Source organism: Cyprinus carpio, chromosome A6, assembly GCF_018340385.1.
Source record: "Cyprinus carpio isolate SPL01 chromosome A6, ASM1834038v1, whole genome shotgun sequence".
NCBI lineage: Eukaryota > Metazoa > Chordata > Actinopteri > Cypriniformes > Cyprinidae > Cyprinus > Cyprinus carpio.
Window position 1 is genome coordinate 7,428,295 of NC_056577.1, and position 25,750 is coordinate 7,454,044.

The following is a 25,750-nucleotide window of genomic DNA, read 5'->3' on the forward strand; positions in this document are numbered from 1 at the left end:
AGCAAATTTTTATTTATTAAGTTAGTGCTTCTCAAACCAGTCCTGGGGATCCCCAACCACTGCAATCACTTTTGTATGTCTCCCTCATAGTGGCACACCCAGTGCAAGTCTTGCAGACTGTATATTAATGAGCTTATGTGTTTAATCAGGTGTTAAATGAGGGAGACACAAAATATGCAGTGGTTGGACAGGTTTGAGAAGCACCGGCTTAAATAACAGTGTTATTATTCTCTTTTTATAAACTAATTGATAAAACAGTCATATTAAACAGTATGAATCAGAATATAAATTTTTTTTTGTAGTTTTACTTGTAGTCTGTGTAAGTGTATGTTACGAATTTGAGGAAACCGGGATATTTTATTACTAAAAGATACTGTAAATGCAAACTGAAAGCAAAGAGGATCACCAATAACCCCAATGCTGCGGCGAAAAATAGTGGAGTAATATCAGAAAGGAGTTTCTCAGATAAATATTGCAAAGAGTTTGAAGTTATCATCATCTACAGTGCATAATATCATCCAAAGATTCAGAGAATCTGGAACAATCTCTGTGCGTAAGGGTCAAGGCCGGAAAACCATACTGGATGCTCATGATCTTCGGGCCCTTAGACGGCACTGCATCACATACAGGAATGCTACTGTAATGGAAATCACAACATGGGCTCAGGAATACTTCCAGAAAACATTGTCGGTAAACACAATCCACCATGCCATTCGCCGTTGCCGGCTAAAACTCTATAGGTCAAAAAAGAAGCCATATCTAAACATGATCCAGAAGCGCAGGCGTTTTCTCTGTGCCAAGGCTCATTTAAAATGGACTGTGGCAAAGTGGAAAATTGTTCTATGGTCAGACGAATCAAAATTTGAAGTTCTTTTTGGAAAACTAGGACGCCATGTCATCCGGACTAAAGAGGACAAGGACAACCCAAGTTGTTATCAGCGCTCAGTTCAGAAGCTGCATCTCTGATGGTATGGGGTTGCATGAGTGCATGTGGCATGGGCAGCTTACACATCTGGAAAGGCACCATCAATGCTGAAAGGTATATCCAAGTTCTAAAACAACATATGCTCCCATCCAGACGCTGTCTCTTTCAGGGAAGGCCTTGCATTTTCCAACATGACAATGCCAGACCACATACTGCACCAATTACAACATCATGGCTGCGTAGAAGAAGGATCCGGGTACTGAAATGACCAGCCTGCAGTCCAGATCTTTCACCCATAGAAAACATTTGGTGCATCATAAAGAGGAAGATGTGACAAAGAACACCTGAAACAGTTGAGCAACTAGATGCCTGTATTAGACAAGAATGGGACAACATTCCTATTCCTAAACTTGAGCAACTTGTCTCCTCAGTCCCCAGACGTTTGCAGACTGTTATAAAAAGAAGAGGGGATGCCACACAGTGGTAAACATGGCCTTGAGAACTTTTTTGAGATGTGTTGATGCCATGAAATTTAAAATCAACTTATTTTTCCCTTAAAATGATACACTTTCTCAGTTTAAACATTTGATATGTCATCTATGTTGTATTCTGAATAAAATATTTGAAATTTGAAACTTCCACATCATTGCATTCTGTTTTTATTCACAATTTGTACAGTGTCCCAACTTTTTTGGAATCGGGTTTGTAAATGACCCACAGTTTAGCCCGCATAGACTGTGATTGTGCTCACTGTGTGAAGAGTTTTGAAAAAGTGAACTAAGTGTTGCGAAATTGGTTCCAAGCTATTATTTTTTTAAAAAGTCTGAAGTGAAACAAGAAGAATGTTGTTTATTGCAGACAATGAACTATACAGAGGAATGATGTACTATGAAATTGAAGAAAAGAAAAAAAGTCCACTACCTTGAAGTTTCACTTCAAGTTTCCACATCATTGTGAACAAGCAGAAAGACTTTTGACTTTTTCCAGTTTTTTAGGCAAATCAGCATAATGTCTACAGTGGACAGAGAAGTTATTCTGGAGGTGCTGTCTGCTCTCCTTGAAACAACTGTGAAGCCTTACAATGGATTAAAAAAAAAGAGTAATCCTGATGAGCTCAGTATATTTTTAATTTGCTGCCAGTAGCCTTTAGCAAACATGTTGCAGATCTATCAACAAATATACATTCAGGCCAAGATATAGGGGGAGGATTTATATCAAATGAATGTAAGGAAATGTTTGTGAATGTGGTTGAACTCTTGCACCCACACTTTGATAAGGATTTTAAAAACATAAAAGACAACTTCATCTGCATGGGGGGTGGTGAGAAATACAACACCCATGTGGTTGGTTCCATATTGCTCTTAATGACCTGTACAAGTACCCTGATGCAAACGTTTTTTTCTCAGCCATATATGACATAGATTATGTATCCTCAATGGTAAAAATGGTTATGATATAAAATCAATATACTGAAATAATAAAAGATGAAAATAGCTATTTATGATTATTTTGTATCAGAACAAGAAAAAAAAACATTTCCATACAGTCAACATATGAAAAAGTCTGTCTGATTACTGCAGTCTGTTTCATATGTCATTTTTCAAGTTATTATGTAAGAGTTTAGTTTTCTTGATTAAATGTAATATCTAGACAGTCTGTAACACCCTCCAGGGAAATTCTAAATGTAGTTAACTTACTTATTATAACTCATTTTTAATGACTGCTGTGTAAACACAAAAGTGTAAAAACTTTTTAATTTGCTTCATTGTGTATAATTGGAACTTGTTTTTTGTATCCTTTTGAACATTGTCTAAAATGAAATATGTTTCCTACATTTTAACAAGATTTTTAAAACTGAAAACTGTGTTATCTCACAGAATGAGACTTTTTATTCAGGCAGTGTTAAGAGATTACTCTTAGTGCTTATCTCAGTCACTGCTGTTATTCAGTTTCTTATGAATCTGTCATATATAGATTAATTGAAAGGTACACAAGTAAACAGGTAGACAGATAAACCCAGTGCTAGTTAGAGAAACAGACTAGAAATTAGAAAGAACAGGTCTAGCTGTGTCTGAAATTTTATATTTAAAAAATTCATTAACATGTGACAAAATATTTTAACACTATTGTCACACAACTAAAAAATGTAGCTAGCCCCGAAAATTGTTTTTAGTGTACACAATTACTCTGCTTTAAAAAAATAAAAATAAAAAAATAATATATATATATATATATATATATATATATATATATATATATATATATATATATATATATATATATATATATATATATATATATATATACATACATACATTAGAAACCATCTATAAAAAAATAAAATAAATATTAATACAAAATAAAAGGATCTGTTCTGTCAAAGAGTATTTTAATAAGTGGATTTTACTTGTACTGTGTGCAGGAAGTAACACATCATCCCTGAGGTTTCAGAAACCATGTCATTTTAAAACCAACACACAATTTCTGAAAATATGTAGACAATTTGGCTGGAATGGAAATATCTGTACTTTCATTTACCATCATGTAATGTGTTTAAATATGTTTCAGTATAAATCATGTTGAACCTTGCCAGGTTGAAAAATCATACATCCCCCTCTGTTTAGAGTATATTGCATCTCTTTTCTGAAGAATTTAACATGTGACTGCAGGCTACTGTATAAAACTGAATTTTAAACATGTTTTTTAATCCATTTGATATGATCATAAGATCTCTGTTTGCTATGGCAAAAAACAAAACAAAAAAAACAACAACTCTAAACACTCATTTTATAACATTTTTGATAGGTTAAATAACACATCATACTTGTGGAGAAATGCCATTTTATCATTATGCCATGAAGGTAATTGGCTATACTGAGCAAAAGGAGCTATGATTGTGTAAAACCATGTAACACTTTCATTACCTTGTTCTAGAACAAAAATTCACTGAATGGAAAATGCTGATGAACATGCTATTACGAACATGGAAGTACAACAAACTCTCAAACCCCAATCCATCTATTTTTTTTTTTTTTTTTTTTTTTTAAAGAAGTTGTTGGTGGTTGCTTTATTTATAACATCCATCTTTTAATCATACAATATAGGCTAATATTATAATATTCAGCAGAGGACTACAGCTAAATAGTACTGGGTTTATTCAAAATGTGAAATTAAAACTATATTGTGTTAAATATTCCAGACATCTGATTTATTTCAAAAGTAACCACTCCCTGGTTGACACAAGGGAGTCCATTTATAGCTGACCAAGAGCTTTTAAAATTTCCAAATAATTTTGAACAAGCAGATTTTCCAGTTTGTAGGGGGAAATCAGCACCATGTATACTTAATATACTTAATAATATACATAATTTTCTGTCAGTTGCTTTGTGCAAATATTTAAAGGCCTATCAACTGCTACATTTTCAAATCAAGCGAAAGTGGCAAGTTTCATCTCAGGTGTAGCCTACGTCAGGAGATGTTTGTGGGCATGGATGAATTCTTCAACCCACGCTTTGATTTTGATTTCACAAACACAGGAGACAGCTCCAATTGCATGCACCGGAGTGAGCCATTCAAACGGCCATGTGGATGGTATCGTTTTGCTCTCAAAATAACGTTACAAATTCCAGGCTGGAGACCCAGTGAGTGAATGTTTAAAAAAACATTGTAGGAACTAGATGTAGTTTAAAATATAAATAAACTAGTGAGCTGGAGTGTGATTTATTGATGGAACAGGAAGGAATACTAAAATGAGAGAGAGAGAGAGAGAGAGAGAGAGAGAGAGAGAGAGAGAGAGACAGAAACAACAACAACAAAAAATCACCAATAATAAATTGGCTTCTAAATCCTCTTAAATAGATGCACCTTTCTTAAATATTTCATTAATGCTTTATATACTTTATAACTTTCCAATCTATTATTCAGCAGTTTTTTTAAGTGTAATATTTCCTGTACTCATTTCTTTTAACTCTTCCACCAGAATTATCCTTTCATTTTGATAAGCAGTTCCATATATTAATACATGCTCTACAGTTTCTGCTAATCCACATAGACTCCAATTCCCAGACTTGGGTTGGTTTATTCTAGGGAATAATTAAGAGCTGTATGACCAAGACGAAGTCTGTTAATAATTGAGTCTTCTCTTCTTCTGCCACAACTTCCTCTTTCACCACCAATTTTATTTTTTGAATCTGATAAAGATGTCTTCCTCTTTCCTCCTCATTCCATTGTACTTGCCAGTTGCCTTTTACAGCTGTTCTAAATTATAGCCTTGACTTCTTCTTTACAAAGTGGAATATTAAGTTCTATAGAAGATAATTTTAGCGCCTCCTTTGCTAAATGACCCACTTACTAATTTTTACTGTGACAAAATGGAGACGTTATTGGACTCGCAGCACCAGTGTGAGGAGAAGTGGTCATGATATAAACTAAATAATATGAGTTAATCTAACCTGATATTTTACATTCGTCAAAACAAATGTCTTAGTTGAGCTCTTAATGAAAAATATTTATATTTTTCAATGTTTTGAACTAAAAAATTACTTGAAAAATAAAACAAATAATGGTAAATTAAATTGAAAGACAAATTATTAATTGGATGAAGTACTGCTTGAAAAACTTTTTTCAGTATTGTATAGCTTTTACTTGTAGTCTGTTTATGTATGTTACAAATTTGAGGAAACTGGGATATTTTATTACTAAAAGATACTGTTAATGCAAACTGAAAGAAAAAGTAAGTTAATATATGTCACAACACCTGGGTGTGGTGCACACTGGTTTTACTGATAATCCACAACAGCTGTGATCTCTTGACAAGCTGAGCACCTGATTTCTGTGAAGGAGATGACATATGCACATCCTGCATTCTCTGAAGTCACAGCTAAATTGTAATTTGAATGGTAAAAGACTATAAAATGAGCATAAAAAGACTAATTGGTTAACAGTATATTATACAATGAAAAACTAATATAGCCTATCTATTTGGATGCTTAATGTACTTTTTAAAAAAGGAGGCAATTCTATTCCTAATAAGAACATTTATTATTGTCAGCCATTTTAAACATTGTAAATACACAGTTTAAACATTAACACTGCACCGTGCTTACATCCATCTAAATAAAAAACTTCAATAATTAAATTAAAATATATTGTACCTTTACCATTTGAATAAAACTGTACTATAATTAAATGTGACAAAAAAATATTGTACTGTATTCCTGTGGCTCAGTGGTAGAGCATTGCATTAGCAGCGCAAAAGGTTGTGGGTTTGATTCCCAGAGAACACATGTTAGGTAAAAAAAATTATAAAAGTAAAGAAATGTTGCTTTTGGTAAATGTACTTAACATTTAAGTACAGTTCAGTTTTTATTTAACTATTAAGTACAATACATTTCCATTCAATGTTTAAGTACAGTTTTTTAACATTTAAGTTCAGTACAGTTTTTAAAATTTAAGTAAAAAAGTAGGCTACTTGATAAAAAAAAGTAACAGTCTGTATGTAGCTGCAAGTAACAATAATTTATTCAGTGATTCCTCTGCGTACCACTAGAGAGAGCTCGCGTACCATTGGGAACCACTGGTTTAGAAAATAGGAAAATACTTCCTTTAACTTATTTTGAGAAAATTTTATGAATCGGGCCCCAGATAACCCAAAGTTAACAAACATCCCGTTGATACCCATTAGTCAGTTTGTCTCTCCTGTGTTTGAAGAAAACTGTAACCAGGTATGAAGAGGATGACTACTATATTTGTTAATAAACTGCACCAAAAACACTTGCAAACCCACGCAATGAACATATTATTTGAGCCAAATGCAAAATACTGGCAGTGATTTCCTCTTGCATTGTCCCTCTTGCATTATCAGCACATATTTTTCCTGTTTAGCACTGTAAAGCTGCTTTAACACAATCTGTGTTGTATAACAAGCTATATAGGTGACTTGTCATGATTTACAGGAAACAGTATACAGTTCTATCAGTGCTTGATATGAGAATATGAAACTCTCCACACCCTCTTTTGCAGTGTTTTTATTTTATATAGAAATACCACATTTTTAATGGCATTCTAAACCATCCCAAAAATGTTATCACTGTTTTTTTTTTTAACTGAAATTATTTTTTAACCCTTCACACTTGTGTACTCCTATTTGCTTTTATTTTTAAACATCTAAATGAGCTTATTCCTTATTCTCTGGAACTCGATGTGGACTAGATAATTTATTTCTGTTTTTGTTGTTACACTAAGGGTGTGGTTGAAGAGCATGATTTTAATGTTTCAGTGTACACATATGTACACATTATGTCACTTACAAGAAGCAAAGGATTACACTGGTCAGCCACAACATTAAAACCACCTACCTAATATCATGTAGGTCCCTCTCATGCTGCCAAAACAGCTCTGATGTGTTGAGGCATGGACTCCACATGTCCTCTTGGTATCTGGCACCAAGACATTAGCAGCAGGAACACAGGAAGCTGTTTGTTCTGACACCTGTCTATCATGGCCAGCATTGTGTTCTTCGGGAATTTGGGCTACAATAGCGCAGCTCTGTGATTGGAGCAGATGGTCTAGCCTGTGCTCTGACCCAGTCATCTTTCCATAACTACTCAGCCCTTGTCAAGTCATTCTTTTCATTAATCTTTTTGCTTATCCATTTTCCTGCTTCCAACAACTGAAATTCAAGAACTGACTGTTCACTTGCTGCCTAATACAGGTGCTTCTCAATAAATTAGAATGTTGTGGAAAAGGTCATTTATTTATTCAACTCAAACTGTGAAACTCATGTATTAAATAAATTCAATGCACACAGACTGAAGTAGTTTAATTCTTTGGTTCTTTTAATTGTGATGATTTTGGCTCACATTTAACAAAAACCCTCAACAAATTAGAATATGGTGACATGCCAATCAGCTAATCAACTCAAAACACCTGCAAAGATTTCCTGAGCCTTCAGAATGGTCTCTCAGTTTGGTTCACTAGACTACACAATCATGGGGAAGACTGCTGATCTGACAGTTGTCCAGAAGACAATCACTGATACCCTTCACAAGGAGGGTAAGCCACAAACATTCATTGCCAAAGAAGCTGGCTGTTCACAGAGTGCTTTATCCAAGCATGTTAACAGAAAGTTGAGTGGAAGGAAAAAGTGTGGAATTCAGGTCTGCAGCCTTATGAGGATTGTCAAGCAAAATCGATTCAAGAATTTGAGTGAACTTCACAAGGAATGCACTGAGGCTGGGGTCAAGGCATCAAGAGACACCACACACAGACGTGTCAAGGAATTTGGCTGCAGTTGTTGTATTCCTCTTGTTAAGCCACTCCTGAGGCGTCTTACCTGGGCTAAGGAGAAAAAGAACTGGACTGTTGCCCAGTGGTCCAAAGTCTTCTTTTCAGATGAGAGCAAGTTTTGTATTTCATTTGGAAACCAAGGTCCTAGAGCAGGGTTCCTCAAATCTTGCCCTGGAGGGCCAAAGCGCTGCAGAGTTTAGCTCCAACCCTGGAGCTCACCTACCTCTCCAAACTCACCTACCTCTGATTTTCTTATGATCCTGAAGACACTGATTAGCATGCTCAAGTGTGTTTGATTAGGGTCAGAGCTAAACTCTGCAGGAAAGTGGATCTGGTGGGCCAGATTTGAGGATCCCTGTCCTAGAGTCTGGAGGAAGGGTGGAGAAGCTCATAGCCCAAGTTGATTTAAGTCCAGTGTTAAGTTTCCACAGTCTGTGATGATTTGGGGTGCAATGTCATCTGCTGGTGTTGGCCCATTGTGTTTTTTGTAAACCAAAGTCACTGCACCCATTTACCAAGAAATTTTGGAGCACTTCATGCTTCTTACTGCTGACCAGCTTTTTGAAGATGCTGATTTCATTTTCCAGCAGGATTTGGCACCTGCCCACACTGCCAAAAGCACCAAAAGTTGGTTAAATGACCATGGTGTTGGTGTGCTTGACTGGCCAGCAAACTCACCAGACCTGAACCCCATAGAGAATTTATGGGGTATTGTCAAGAGGAAAATGAGAAACAAGAGACCAAAAAATGCAGATGAGCTGAAGGCCACTGTCAAAGAAACCTGGGCTTCCATACCACCTCAGCAGTGCCACAAACTGATCACCTCCATGCCAAGACGAACTGAGGCAGTAATTAAAGCAAAAGGAGCCCCTACCAAGTATTGAGTACATGTACAGTAAATGAACATACTTTCCAGAAGGCCAACAATTCACTAAAAATGTTTTTTTTTTTTGGTCTTATGAAGTATTCTAATTTGCTGAGATAGTGAATTGGTGGGTTTTTGTTAAATGTGAGACAAAATCATCACAATTAAAAGAACCAAAGACTTCAGTCTGTGTGCATTGAATTTATTTAATACACAAGTTTCACAAGTTGCGTTGAACCGCTGAAATAAATGAACTTTTCCATAACATTCTAATTTATTGAGAAGCACCTGTATATCCCACCCCTTAACAGGTGCCATTGTAATTATATAATCAATGGCACTCACTTCACTTGTCACTTGTTTTAATAAACCAGCAGAGCCGAGAGAGCGAGAAGGTATGGTCAGAGTAACCAGATCAGAGATGTAATTTGGGGACAACTCATGAACTGCTTTATAGGTCAGAATAATTTAAAATCAATACTTGACTGAACTTGGAGTGTCATCTGCGTAACAATGATAGCCCAGACCATAATTCTGGATAATCTGGCCAAGAGAAATTGAAATTGATGTTAGCCAATGTGTTTTGTAAAGAGTTTACACTAGCATAGTTGAGAGTTTTTTTGAGAGTTATAACATAAAGGCTGGGTTTGGACAAATAACATCTGCAAATAAAGTAAAACTAAATAGGATTGAGGACAGCAGGTAAAATTGTGGGCTCCAAGTTACACTCAACAGATCAATTATATGATATCACCGATTACATAAAAGCATTTGTTAGAAGTTGAGACATAATTAACCCCCTTATTTATGACTTTGAAAGTACCATCTGGTCAACATTACAGGATACCAAAAGCAATCAAATCAATATATATAAACAAGCATTTGTACCTTATGCTATAGGCCTTCTGAATCAAGGGTAGGGATGGGAGTGATGAGGGCTAGTATGTATTGGTTTGAACCAAGCGGCAACCTACTGCTGTCTCTCGTGAGGGCAACAAGGAAGTGAATAAAACTGCAATTCATAGACTCCCCATGTTAAAATTGCCAACTTTACAGCAGAAAAAAACATGTTTACAGCCTGGTTCAGAAAATGAGTTTGGTCTATATAGCTAATTTTGCCCTTCATGACAACTCTGAGGGGGGTGAATTGTTTTTTATAACTCATCCGTTTAAATTATATTAAGCCTTAAAGTTCTGCATAATTAAGGGCGTGGCCACTTGAGTGACAGGTGGATTGCCACTGCTGACACTGCCGTAGAGCTAGGTGGGCATGGTTTCAGCAACCAACTCTCGCCTCTTGCCCATTTTCGATTATCCTGGAGAGTCGCGCGGTGACGCGCTGCCAGGATGGCGACGGCCCGCTCTGCATACTTTGAGCTTCAAAAACGCTCTTCAGGAGTCTACGGGTGACGTCACGGACACTACGTCCATGTTTTTATACAGTCTATGGTTTGAACATTGTCCTTTTGTGTATGATGTGGAAGTACTGTTATTATTTTATGTACAGTAAGACGACTAATTTTCAGCAAAGGTTGGGTTATAAAGTTTAATTACATTAACTAAACTAAATCTATATTCTTGCACCCTGACGTGTTCTTTAGAAATAAGAATCCATTGGAAACTTGATTGTCATTTTTTTTTGCATAAATTCATTGCATTCCATGCACAAATATCTACTTCCTCTTTTTGATCCATACAAATAGAAGAGCAACCCTCAGTTTGTCACCAAAACGATGAGCAGAAAACAGTTCTTTAGATTTACTCTGTTGTGTGCAACTTGCCTGAACCGTGTCTACAACACATGTCTACAAACTGAGGGTTGCTCTTTTACTCACTAATACATCCGTGGTTGAACAGTTGATTATGAACTCAAACTCCTCTACCTGTCAATTAGATCCTATTCCAACATACATACTCAAAAACTTCCTGCCTTCTCTCATTATATCTATCACCCACATGATAAATTGTTCTCTATTGACTGGTTATGTACCGCCGGAACTGAAAATAGCTAGGATCACCCCCGTACTTAAAAGACCTGGCCTTGACAACAAAGTTTTAAATAACTTCAGACCAATTTCTAATCTTAGTTTTTTATCTAAAATCCTAGAAAAGCTGGTTGCTAAACAATTACAGACTCACTTAGACAAAAAAAATCTATATTATCCATTTCAGTCCTGATTTCGCCCTCTCCATAGTACAGAAACTGCCCTTTTAAGAGTAGTGAATGACCTCCTCCTCGCCTCTGATTCAGATGCCCTTAGCCTTCTGGTTCTATTAGACCTGAGTGCAGCTTTTGATACAGTTTGCCATTCTATACTGTTATCTTGTTTGTCAGAGATCGGCATTACTGACACTGTCTTACAGTGGCTAGGTTTGTATCTCTCAGATAGGCAGCAGTTTATTAGCAATGATAAATCCAAATCTCATTCAGTCATTTTTTCTCGAGGAGTGGCTCAAGGTTCGGTCCTTGGTCCACTCCTATTCTTAATTTATATGCTTCCTCTGGGTCAGATCATTGGGCACCGTGGTCTAAATTTCCACAGTTATGCCGATGATACACAAATATATTTTACCGTATAGCCCAATTCTGTTTTTCCCCCATCTTCATTACACCTTGGCTACATGATCTCAAAGTATGGATGGTCCAAAACTTCTTAAAGTTAAATACTGATAAAACTGAATCTTTGTTAGTTGGCCCTAAATCCCTAGTCTCCTCCTAATCTGATATAGTTATAGTCCATCCCTCTCCCACTATACACAATCTTGGTATAATGTTTGATTCTAGTCTACATTTTGAATCCCATATCAATCAGCTTGTGAAATCCTGTTTATTTCACCTTCATAATATTGTCCGTCTACGACCTTATTTAAATATCAAAGATGCTGAAACTGTTGTCCATGTGTTTATTATGTCATGGTTGGATTATTGTAACTCCGTGTTTTATGGCCTGCCCAACAAAGTCCTGAATCGCTTGCAGCTAATCCAAAATTCAGCTGCTCATGTTCTAACATTTACCAAAAAATCAGCCCACATTACTCCAGTTTTACAGCAATTACATTTGCTTCCTGTCACACACCATATTCAGTTTAAGATTCTTGTTTTAGTTTTCAAGGCCGTCATGAATTAGCACCTTCAGAATAAATTCTCCCCCATGTCCCTGCCCGTACTTTGAGATCTAGTTCTGAAAATTTGCTTGCAGTACCCAAATTCCGGCTGACTAGTGTGGGTGGTAGGGCTTTCTGCGTTTCTGCTGCCAAGTTCTGGAATGAACTACCGCAAGGACTCTGTGTTATTTCCTCACTCCAGACCTTTAAAACTGCTCTCTTATTTACACTTATTTACAATATGTTTTCTTATTTGATTGCTTGCCCTAAATGTTCTGCTTTGTTTGTTTTGTAACTCAACTGTATAGTACATATTATGACATCTCTGTCTGCTGCTTGGTTGTTCATGTTGTATACTATCTGTGTACACTTGTATTATTCTGTTTTCTTGTTTCTATTTACCTTATGTAAAGTGTCCTTGGGTATTTGAAAGGTGCTATGTAAATAAAACATTATTATTATTATTATTATTACAATGGAAAGAGATCATGTTCTGGAGGGGCTCTCTACTCTCACAAGAACAACTTTGAAGCCTCTCACTGGATTAAAGGGATCACTGAATTCTGAAGTCGAACTCTGAACTTGAACTCGATATATACAATTTTATCACAGCTGCAATATTAGGCCAAGACATCTTGAGATTACTAGGTGCGAGAGGTGATGTACTAAACACTCTTGAGCAAATGAGTTTACGCAATGAGATGTTTGTGAACATGGATGAATTCTTCGAACCATGCTTTGATTGTGATTTCACACATTTATGGCTTTTAGTCTGTGTATGTGTATGTTCCGAATTTGAGGAAACTGGGATATTTTATTACTAAAAGATACTGTTAATGCAAACTGAATGCAAAAGTAAGTTAATGTATGTCACAACACCTGGGTGTGGTGCACACTGGTTTTACTGATAATCCACAATAGTTGTGATCTCTTGACAAGCTGAGCACCTGATTTCTGTGAAGGAGTTGACATATAGGCACTTCCTGCATTCTCTGAAGTCACAGCTAAATTGTAATTTGAATGGTAAAAGACTATAAAAATGAGCGTAAAAAGACTATAAAAACCTGTTCATTGGTTAACAGTATGTTACTATATACAATGAAAAACTAATATATCTATTGGGATGCTTAATGTACTTTTACAGTATAATAATGTTAATTGTATAGATTTGGAAGTAAAAAGAAAGTCATCTGATAATTTACAATGAAAAAATATACATTGACATTCCCAGAATTCCATGTGTGATACTTCACATTTTTTCTAAGTTAGCAGTTATGTATATTAGCACTTATGTTCTTTAATTTGTGTATATTACATTATATGAGTGTTGTGTGTTACTTTGATGGTGTTTTGTATTTGTGTGTATGACACTGCGCACCTTCTGTACAGTATTAGTATTTATTTCAGATTTTAGTAAAGCTACTTGTGATGAACTTTGATTCTTCATGTGTCTTTACTGTAGTCTTAACTGTAGAAATATACACTGCAAAAAACCTTTTGATTTTACTAAATATTTTTTAAAGCAAATGTATTTTGTGCCAAAGCAATAATAAATGATCCACAGTTTAGCCCACATAGACTGCGGTTGTGCTCACTGTGTGATTGAGGAATAAAGTGTTGAGGGACTTGGTACAAGCAATTAAAAAAAAAAAAACTGTAAAGTGAAGCAAAAGAATGTTGTTTATTGCAGACAATTGAACTTTGCAGAGAATGATGTACTGCAAAATTGAAAGCAAAAAAAAAAAGACCACTCCCTGTTTGTCACAACGGAGATCATATTTATAGCAGAGCAAGTTTCTAAGTTTCATTTCAAGTTTCCACATCATTGTAAACAAGCAGAAAGACTTTTGACTTCTAGTTTGTTGAGGCAAATCGGCGTAATGTCTACAGTGGACAGAGAAATTGTTTTGGAGGCGCTGTCTGCCCTCCTCCAAACTACTGTGAAGCCATACAATGAATTAAATGGAAAGCTGGAGCCTACTGAGCTCAATATACTTAATTTTCTGCAAGCAGCCTTTGGCAAACTTTTTGCAGATCTATCTTATTCACTTTCGCAGCCAGCGGCAGAGGCAAGTTTCATCTCAGATGTACGTCAGGAGATGTTTGTGGACATGGATGAATTCTTCAACCCACGCTTTGATTTTGACTTCACAAACACAAGTGACAACTCCATCTGCATGCGGGGTGGTGAGAAATACAAACGCCCATGTGGATGGTACCGTGTTGCTCTTAATGTCCTGAACAAGTACCCTGATGGAAACGCCTGGCTGGGTCCGGATGGATGGAGGAGTCACTCAGTGACTGGCGAGTGGCCTGTCTCCTATCATGGAACCAGTGTTGAGGGTGCTACAGGTGTCGTCAAATCTCATTACAAAGCAGGTCCTAGACAACTGTACGGGAGAGGAATCTATTCAACATATGACATCGATCAGGCTTCTGGCTACAGCAAGGAATTTACATCCAAAAAGAATGGCAAAAGATACAGAGTCCTGATGCAGAACAGGATCAATCCAGTGATGAGGAAAGTGTGTGCCAGAAAGGACTACTGGCTGATTGAGATTCCTGACGGCACCTCTGCTGCTAAAGAGAAGGAGATCGTGGAGAAGTCCATTCGTCCTTATGGGATTCTGATAAAGGAGGTGTGAGAGAAGAATCAGAACCAGCTGACTGCCTCCACGTTAATGTTACTCGGATCGTCATGATGATAATTATTATTGTTGATTTCTATTGAAGACATATGGTGAAAAGAATTGACTTGTTTTTGATTTATTGTGCTTTTTCTCAGCCATAAATGAAATAGATTATGTATCCCCAATGGTAAAAACGGTTATGATATAAAATCATATCTCATTTTTCAAGTTATAATGTAAGAGTTTAGTTTTCTTGATTAAATGTAATATCTAGACGGTATGTAACACCCTCCAGGAAAATTCTAAATGTAGTTGATAACTCGTTTTTAATAACTGCTGTGTAACCTCAAAAGTGTAAAAACGTTTAATTTGCTTCATTGTGTATAATTGGAACTTGATTTTTGTGTCCTTTTGAACTTGTCTAAAATGAAACATGTTTCCTATATTTTAACAAAAGTTTTAAAAATAAAAGTGTTTTCTCACAGAATGAGACTTTATTCAGGCAGTGCTAAGAGATTGCTCTTAGTGCTTATCTCAGTCACTGCTGTTATTCTGTTTCTTATGAATCTGTCATATATAGATTAATTGAAAGGTACACAAGTAAACAGGTAGACAGATAAACCCAGTGCCAGATAGAGAAACAGACCAGAAAGTAGAAAGAACAGTTCTTGGGTTTATAGCTGTGTCTGAAATTTTAAACGGATCCTATTATGCTTTTTCAACTTTAGTTTGTCTGTAATGTTGCTGTTTGAGCACAAAAAAGATCTGCAAAGTTACAAAGCTCAAAGTCCACTTCAAAAGGAGATATATTATATAACAGAAATCACTTTTCAAAAACTACAATGAATGACTCGTTGGGACTACAACGCATATTTTCCGGGATTTGTGATATATATAAAAAATAATGCTTTTTAAAAGATCATGATTAATCTGTTAATTTTCTATGGAAATATTATGTGATATAGAGGATAAGGGTTGGTAGCCTGTGCTCATTAATTTTAATATATGGCATTTAAAGTAGTTTTAAACGTTGCCCTAACAATATCTAAATGACTGTTTGATATACAACATTGTCCAGGTGGCATACTAACACTTGCAGATGTGCCCAAGACACAGGATGTATAAAGTTTTATTTATTTTTCTTCTTCTTGAGGTCTACTTAGAAAATGTGCACCAAAAACTCTCACAGATACAACTGAAGGAGTGGATCGCAGATCTACAATGGACTTCATAATAATTTAATTATAACATTTCTTGAATAATTATTCATCAAAGTTACATTTGTGCATGTTAGAGAATAAGTTGAATATGGCTTTTGTGTGCCTTTTTACTCTCTAAGAAGCTGCTCTCATTGTGTGTGTGACCATGCCGATAAGGTTTAAGTAAGATAAGTGTTTCTCTGTGTATGTGTGTTAGTATCTGTCTGTACAGGGAGAAGCTCAGACAGTCCCAGGACCAATGTCCAGCGTATCAGATATACGTCTATCAGAGAGATGTATTGCATCTGACCTCTGATCAGAAGTGCTTTAAGCTTGCGTCCATATGTTGAAATTATCTAAGTTTATCAAGGTTTTAGAAACAATCAGAATTTTGATGACTTATGCATTGACACAATTAGCAGTCTCTGTCGGGGTATAATTTTTGCTGTTTTTGAATTGTAAAGCAAAGCGGCATACGAACTCCATCGCAAGTGTTGAAGCTGACTTCTGCTGATGAAACTGCAAACTATGTTCTTCAGTAAATTTTCTTTAATTTATCACATCTCTGACTTCTGGTCTTTGTTCATCATTCCTGGTCCTTGGATTTTAACTGTAAATTCCCCTACACAATGAACATACACCGTTTGAACAAATGCTAAATATCTGTAGTAATTTACAGGAAACAGATCTGAAGAATGTAGAATGAAACACTAAAAGTGAAGTATACAGTTGTTATTGTGCATGTTCAGAATATTAAACAAGTCTTCAATCTTTTTTTTCTTAGTCATTTTTAAAAGATATTTCTTATTTTTAATACATTAGAAAACATCTATAAAAAATAAATAAATAAACAAATAAAATACAGGATAAAAGGATCTGTTCTGTCAAAGATTATTTTAATAGGTGGATTCTACTCGTGCTGTGTGCAGGAAGTAGCACATCCTCCCTGAGGTTTCATAAGCAGTGTTATTTGTAAAACCAACACACATTCTAAAAAATATGTAGATAATTTGGCTGGAATGGAAATATCTGTACTTTCATTTACCATCACGTAATGTGTTTAAATCTGCATCATTGTAAATCATGTTGAACCTTGCCCACGTTGAGAAATCATCTCTTTTCTGAAGAATTTAACATGTGACTGCAGGTTACTGTATAATACTTTGAATATTAAACTGAATATTAAACATGTTTTTAAATCTATTTTATATGATCACAAAATCTCTGTTTGCTGAGGCAAAAAAAGGCTCTAAAAACTCATTTTATAGGCTAACATTTTTGATAGATTAAACAAGACATTATACTTGTGAGAAATGCCATTTTATTGTCTTGTCATGAAGGATATTGGTTATACAGAGCAAAAGGGGCTATGCTTTTGTAAAACCATGTAACACTTTCATTACCTTGTTCTAGAACAAACATTCACTGAATGGAAAATGCTGATGAACATGCTATTGTCTGGAAGTACACCACACTCTCAAACCCCAAACCATCTATTTTAATTTTTATTTTTTTAAAGAAGTTGTTGGTTTTATGCTTTAACATCCACATTTTAATCATACAATATAGGCTAATATTATAATAATCAGCAAAGGACTACAGCTAAACAGCGCTGGGTTAATTCAAAAAGTGAAACTAAAAGTAGTTATTGTGTTAAATATTCCAGACATCTGATTTATTTCAAAAGTAACCACTCCCTGTTTGTCATAAGGGAGTCCATTGATAGCGGATGAAGAGCATTTCAAATTTCCAAATCAGTTTGAACAAGCAGATAGACTTTGTTTTTTTCCAGTTTGTAGGGGCAAATCAGCACAATGTATACTTAATATACTTTACAGGCAAATATTTAAAGGCTTATCAACTGTTACAGTACATTTTCAAATCAAGTGAAAGTGGCAAGTTTAATCTGGGCAGGGATGAATTCTTCGACCCACGCTTTGATTTTGATTTCACAATCACAGAGATAGCTCCAATTGTATTTGGCATAATGAGCCATTCAAACGGCCATGTGGATGGTAGCCTATGGTTTTTCTCTTAAGTAACTTTACGTTACTAATCTATATATGTTACTTATACATTACTAATAAGCTACTTGAGGCTTCTGGAGTCATTTTTGTGAATAAATTTTACTTTTGCATCTGAAAAGTGACGTAACGAGAGGGAAACCAATGGATTGCAATGACAGTTCAGACGCTGAGGACATTATAAATGTTTATTCATACTCGTATAACGTACCACAGCCATACAATTATGAGCCTGCTATGTGGCCAAGAGAGCAGGGACAGCCCAGGATTATTTTAATAATTAAAGTTTATCCGTGCCATTGATCCTTGTGACCACAAACTCAACAACGAATAACTTTACTAAGAGGTATTTGTGCCCTGGACAAGTATCCTGATGGAAATGCCAACGTCCTGATGGAAGACGTTTATTAGTGAGTAATACATTTAAAAATAGTATCCAGATTGATACTCAGCTCTAAGGAATTAATTACTGGAAGGCATTATAGCCTGCACAATGTAATGCTACTGTAGCTGGCATAAGCACTTGCAACGACGTAATCAGTATTTTTATTATTATTATTATTATTATTATTTAACAGAGAAAAATTAACATCATTTATAAATATAACAATAATAAACACGTTAGGACCTTAAATAAAAAATGTGGAACCTGCAGCTTCACATTATTACCACTAGAGGTCTCTCACCTCAGTTTGGTTCTGAAAAATCTGAGGAATAGACAGCAGATCACTGCCAAGATCGTATGAAAATTCTACTAGCACTGAAAAATCATTGTGTGGCACATTATCGATATTGAAAGTCCTTAGTGCCACATTCTATTGTAATATTTGAGACTGTATAAACAAACTGGAAAAACTGAGGATAACCATGTGATTTCATAGACTTCAATGAAAGCACAAATATAACAAGCATGACATAACGATTTAAACTGACTTTATTTATACACATATTCTGCAAAATGTCCTCTCATCAATCCAGAAAAAAAGTTTATCTAATTTACAATTCAAATAACCCTTAACCCATCAATCAACCAATAAACAGAAGATAGTTAAAAAAAAATAAACACAGAATAATAAATACAAAGCAGCATTGTCCCTGATACTGAAATATAATTGTCATGTTCTCATCTCTTCAGGGCTCGGCGAGGATCCCGTCCTTTGGATATGGTGATAGTGGGTTTTGATCCGTGCCCTCCACCTGGAACTGGAGAAGCACTGCCGCTGTTCCAATGCCTGCGGTTCAAATGATGCCCACCTGAACCAAAGGAGATCTCTCGGGGGTCAGGACAAGGGGAAAACACAGCAGAGCCGATTGCTGTGAGAGGTACAGGGGATGGTCCATATTACAGCTTATTCTGACCAAGAACCATCCATTAAGACAATCTGATGCCAAATTTACACTATAAAGGTGGCAGAGAAGCACTTCTGAAGTGGCATTTAGGTGTTTACACACTGTTTAATGCTGCTTAGAGGTGTAATAAACAAATTTACACAACAATTACAACTGTATACTATATATATATATAGTTATGATATATATAAACTATATATGCACTCTATTCTAATTCTATTCTTAAAAAAACTTGTCCCTTTTAGACTTGCACTCTATTTATTTGCTGCTTGTTTTCTTAAAAAAAAAAAAAAAAAAACTAACACTAGCTTTCTAATTTTTTCTGTCTTCTTTTTATTTATTATACTATTAACAAAATCGAAAAAAGGCCTGCAACACTAGCCTGCTCTATTCTATCTGTTTTCTTTTTATTTATTATTGATTTTTAAAAACCCTTGCTATGTTTACTGCGGTCAGCTAACTGAGACTTGTTATAGCACTTGTATATCATTGCTCTTTTGTTGATTTTGATTGCTTCTATTGCCCTCATTTGTAAGTCGCTTTGGATAAAAGCGTCTGCTAAATTAATAAATGTAAATGTAATTTAATGTAAATGTAAATGTATACTTTGATACTACAGTAGAAGCTGAAGTGGGTCACAGCTGGCATTACTAAGTATGGCTTTTATGCAGCACTGAGCCTTTACACTAAATCTTGAGCAGGCACAGAGAAGCCATTTCTGAAACTTCTGCTGTAATGACAAAGCTGCTCATTTTGAAACTTTTTTTTTTATTTACAGAAACTATAATAATACATTATTATATTACAAATTCAATAACACAGTTCTTATGGGATTTGCTTTTCATTAACATTGAACTATTGAAGCATTTTCTATGGCTTTTCTTCATTTTATTTTTATTTTAATTATTATTATTTTAATTTACTAAGGATGAACAATTTCTACATACACTTATTTTAGAACCCAGATTCTTAAATAAAAATGACGGTTTTAGAGTAACAGATTAAAATAAGAAATATCATCTTACATCTTGATTCCTAGCTCTTTAGCTTATCTTAAACCTTGTTTTGTCTTATTTTATATTATTTTTAAATCATCTTGTGCCCCCGTTGAAAATATGCTGAGGTCCCCTGGCTGAGAACCACTGGATTACTGGGACAGCAACAGAAAAGTTAAATTAAACATGATCATTTGCAACAAATATTCCTTTTGTCAAACAATCTCTCAAACTTGTAAAGGTTCAACCTGTAGATCCAGCAGGAGGCCCAGGATTCATACTAGTGCTGCCATGAGCTTCTGTTTTTATCTGTTAAGAGATAAAATAGACACTCATTCACATGTGCACTGAAATTTGGCACCTCTGAGAAAATCATACAGAACCTTCGATAGATGCAAAAAAATGATTTATTGTCTCCAGTTTGTATCAGGCTGCCCACTTCGTCCCACACTGATATGGTAATATGTCAGGTCCTGTCAGCTCCTTTACATGAACGCCCTTCGTGTCCATCCTTTGTCTTAGATACTCGACCTGACACATTTTGTTAAACAAGCACATCGATGGACCATAATTGAAATGTACAGTAGGTGAGTTGTTTCGGGGAATTAGTTATCGATTCCTATTAATCAGTTCTTTCAGTTAGTTTCAAAGAACCGGTTCATTAAAAAAAAAAAAAAAAAAAAAAAAAAAAAATTGGATGTAAGTTAAGTCAGACCGCTGGAAACAAAGCGTTTAGATTAAACTTAGCCGGCCTATTAAAAGTAATTAACACATGAAACCATCTCATAACCGGCATATTAAAACTAATTTACATATAAAAACATAGCGATATAACAGCAAGTATTGAACGAAATAAAGTGAGCCATTTCGGATGCTGACTCGTGAACCGCACGAGTCGATTCAGTTCGATTCGCGAACGATTTGTTTATAATGGGACGGGTTTGTGAACCAGTTCAACCGATTCACAGAAAAGATCAAACTCATAAGAATGCTTTGTTGACGGATTCTCTATGAAAACTAATACTTTCTCCACTTTTTCTCTTTAAATACAAGGTTTGTATGATATTGTCCTAAGAATACTCGAACAGACTGGCGTTTTTAAAAATGAGGATATGAAGCAATCGTGTAGGCCTCGTTTGGTTGTAAAAAAAAAACGCAAGTTTGACATAACGTTACCAGTTTCCAGGACGATGATAACCAAGTTATTGTTTTCAATCCAGGTTTAAATCCGTTCAAATTTGCTCAAACTCAAGCTAACAGCTAACGTTACCTCAGATGGGGTTAGCTAACAGATTTTGCCAGGCCTCTAATACGTCGATTCGTTTTTGCTGAATATCGCACGCGAACCCACTTAATTGAAACAAAAACTCACCCATATTAACATTAAACTGAGAAAGAAGTGAAAACCAAACATGTTTCTACAGCCGAGTATGTGCATTTTCTTGTAAGAATGAAAGTGAATAAACATATTCACACAGTTTGTTCGACCGTTTGGTGTGCTTTAAATTGTTTAATAAATTAATAATCATAGTTTTGAAAAGAAAAAACATCGTCACGAACAGGATTCGAACCTGTGCGGGGAAACCCCATTGGATTTCGAGTCCAACGCCTTAACCTCTCGGCCACCGTGACTGTGTTTTATATATGTATTAAAACAGCTACATCTACTGATCGGTTTATGAAAGTGTGATTTTTTTTTTTTTTTATCGCGCAAACAAAGGTTTTCTGTATTTATTTATTTTTTTTCTTTTTACGGTGGATGAATTAAATAAAATATAGAAAGTGTAAAAAGTTAAACTGTTTTAGAGGTAAAACTCCTATTAGAATGCACCTCGACATCAATTCAAATAAACAGAGAACAAAATAAATTATTTGGAAAACATACATCACTTTATTCGATAGAATATCCAAACATATTCTGAAAGATGGTCTAGTTAGAAAGTTTAGCCTCATATTAGCATTTACATCGCTTGTTTTTTCAGTTTTATTTTCTGTTTTACTTGATTCGATAACGTTAGATGGCGCTAGTGCATAGGAATTTGTCATAGAGGGTGTGCGTTTGATTTAACCACTTATCACGTTGAAACATGGTGCAAGAGATTACACAAGCCTGACCTTGACATAAAAAATAGATAATATGAATGTTCTGAAACAGATATCCTAAATGGACAGACGAGGAATTTATAAATCAACCATTTATTATGTAAATGCGGTTGAGAAGCATTTGGCATTACTGGCCACTTAATAAGGCTTGTCATGTTCATATTAGACGTTTATATATTAATGTAATTACAACTGGCAGGGCATGTTATTTAAAAAAAAAAAAATCAAAGCATCTTCTGTAAGTTAGAATCTATTTTTGTAAGGACTTTGAAAAGCATACTAAATATTCAAAGGAACAAGACAGATGCAAAAAGACATGTTTGAAATCTTTATTTATTTGCATAATAATAATAATTTGAACAGAGCGTGCTTCAATAACATCTTGGTAAACAGGTGTCACAGAAACGTTAGGTCTTCTATAACTGAGCCTTTTCTTTGGCATGAATCATAATGTTTTTAAAACTTGATAACCAAGACAACATATAGCTCTCTTTTATTATGAAGTCATCGACACAATTAACATCTTCAGGGATATGCAAATACAGATTAGGGATTACAAGCATCAGCAAAAAAATTCTGAAGTTTGTTATATTTTTAAAGACTCCAAAGAAGTAAAACCTCGTCCCTTTCACATCTGAAAGAGACATCCACACAAAGCAAAGACAAAGACACACTGTTTTTGTTCAGCACTGGAATAGAGAAATTAAAAATATGCTCTAATTACTTGTGTTGTGCAGAAAGCAAAAAATTTATTTTGACTTGTTACTATGTTTTATATTATAATATGGACCAAACTTTTAGGAAGAAATACTCTCATTGCTAAAATTTTTGTCAGTGCTGTCCCAGTGCCTGTTTCTCAGCCAGCATCATGCCAACGGGAGCTTGAGAAATCATCTCTCAAAAGAGCCATACTGTATATCAAAAGCAGGAATGCTTTCTGACTAGGGCTAGAGATATATGTGAAGCTCAGGAAAGACCAGGATCCACCATCTAAGCTGCATTTGAGATTCAAAGCAAATGTGTGTTAGTATGGTGTGTGCTCAGGACAAAAAAAAAAAAAAGTTTATATAAATGTTAATTAGTCACTCAAAAGCAAATTTCTAAAATTCAGAATTTATATTTTTTAGTTTAGTTTTTAGGACAGTATGCTTCCCACATAGCTTTCTCACATCTTTCGGTCTCTGTATTTATGAGTTCACAGTTTACATAGTGTTACTTGATTAAAACCCAAATGTGAAATTGAATACATTTCTGATCAACACAGACATACAGTAGTACATGGAAGTATATATGTGCTGTTTAATCTCAAAATCAAAACCGAATTGGACCAAGATTAGAAATAATCTAGGTTGCATGAAATCAATATCACTTTCAGGTGTGCACAGGCTGTTCCAGAAGAAATGAATTGGATGAAAACCATGGGATAGATGGAGTGCACTTGGCATCCGTTGACTCCTTTGGCTGTAAGCAATTTTTTTTCCTTTGCCAACCTTCTCAGCTGACAGGTAAGCACCACCAGAGAAAGACAGAGTGTGCAGTAATACCAGCTGGAGTAGGTTTCTCACCAGCGGAGGGTTTGTAACAGACAGTTGGATTAGATGAACTGATAAGACTGCTTTCACATTCATTTCTGCTAAAAGACTTGGGACTGACAACAGCGATATGGGATTTTAAAGCAAATGTCATATATGTCATGTATTTTGCCCAGGGGCGGACTTACCCATTAGGCAAAGGTAGGCGACTGCCTTGGGCCCCCAAAAGCCAAGGGCCCCCTAATGCTTTTCATATAGGAGATGCGCATTAAGCGCGGACACGCGAACGGTTGCTGTTTACGGTGTTTATGCACGACAATCGTCTGCGCGTCCGAGTTGAACGTGCTTCTTGTGTATCCAGCTTGTAGCAAAATAAAATTGTATGCATCTAAAGCTGACTGCCGCACGAGCGCGAGGTCCCTCTTTCCCAGCGCGCGCACACTTCTCTCTCTGCGTTCAGCGCGCGGCTGAAAGGGGCTGCGCTTTCAGTTAAAACACTGATATGTTGCTTCTCTAATTTTACATATAAGTATAGCTGAAATCACAGCACAGCTATTGTCTTCAAGCTATTCTGTAGCCTATTTGATTTTTATCAGACGACGGCACGATTATATATTTTTGTGCAGATTAACTTCTCGGAAGGGAGAGCTGGTTAGTCTTAATGGGTCGCGTTTCAGTCACTATTTCATATTCATCCCGTTGTCTGACAACAAACAGTCAAATGTATCAATGAAAACAGTTTTGAGAATTTAGCTGCATCAAAATACAGTATGTGGCACAGAGAGGCAAACAAATGTAATAATAAATAATAAATGTACATTTTGAATGTTCAGAAGTGACTTGCCTTTCATGCGAAAATGCAAACAGGTTTGTGTAAAGTGCTCAGTGCAAAGAAAGAGGAAGTAATAGGAAGCTAGTATTTCTGTTTTTTTGTTTTTCATGTGTCTAATAGAAATGAACAAGTTCTTTTGAAAAACATCTATGACCTATGAAACATGTTTACTCTTCATGCTCTGTTAACTGGTTTCACTAATAATAAACATTTATTGCATAAATTAATTTTTGCATTACAAAAATGCCTTAAAAGAAAGTGTTACAGGTGTGCATATTGACACAGAACAATGAGTTTTAAGATATGTCAGAGCAAGATATTTTCAGTTGAGACAGCTCAAACATGCATTTAATTCTGGGACTAACTTAAGCCTTGTGAAACCATGGGGAAAATATTCATTTAAGGGTACATTTAGAACAGATAAAAATGTGCAATTAAGTTGCGATTATTCACAAGTTAACTCATGACAATCATGCCATTAATTGTGATTATATATTTTAATTGATTGACAGCCCTAAGTTAAAATGACTAAAATAAAATGTAGGCTTACGCTGGTAACTCACATTTTCATTTTACCTGATAAAGTACCATTTATGAGCTGAGCTGTTTTGTTTAGAGCTGTTACCGGGGAAACCACTATATTTCTGACTCCAAAAGCACCTCCTACTGGCAGAGAATGAATGTGCATTTTCAATAATCCAGTCTGCAGTCTTTGTTCAGACCAATGCGAATATTCACTCACATAAATCTGTTTTAAATAATATAATAATTTATATACTTCTGACTCATCCCAGAAATATAAAGTTTCAGTTGTGAGGTTTATCATTTTATAATTTATTTGTGTTTTATGTTAAAACTAAAAAAAAAAAACGGTAAAATCAATTTCTATTTCGTGGTCTACAA

General features: G+C 35.4%; 1 long non-coding RNA gene and 1 other non-coding gene across 4 annotated transcripts; both read right to left on the minus strand.

The window, feature by feature from the left end:
* Nucleotides 1–18,977: 18,977 nt before the first annotated feature.
* Nucleotides 18,978–22,107, minus strand: LOC109112479. 3 transcript variants are annotated; one of them, XR_006160212.1, is made up of 4 exons: nucleotides 21,753–22,107; nucleotides 20,764–20,911; nucleotides 20,629–20,689; nucleotides 18,978–19,349 (listed from the first exon to the last, which is right to left on the minus strand). It is a non-coding gene; the product is annotated as an uncharacterized LOC109112479 (long non-coding RNA). The 3 variants fall into 3 exon arrangements; XR_002021568.2 differs by having other exon boundaries at nucleotides 21,651–22,107; XR_002021569.2 differs by lacking the exon at nucleotides 21,753–22,107 and adding an exon at nucleotides 21,557–21,606.
* On the minus strand, nucleotides 21,931–22,012 carry trnas-cga. The gene has a single exon. It is a non-coding gene; the product is annotated as a tRNA-Ser (tRNA).
* Nucleotides 22,108–25,750: the final 3,643 nt, after the last annotated feature.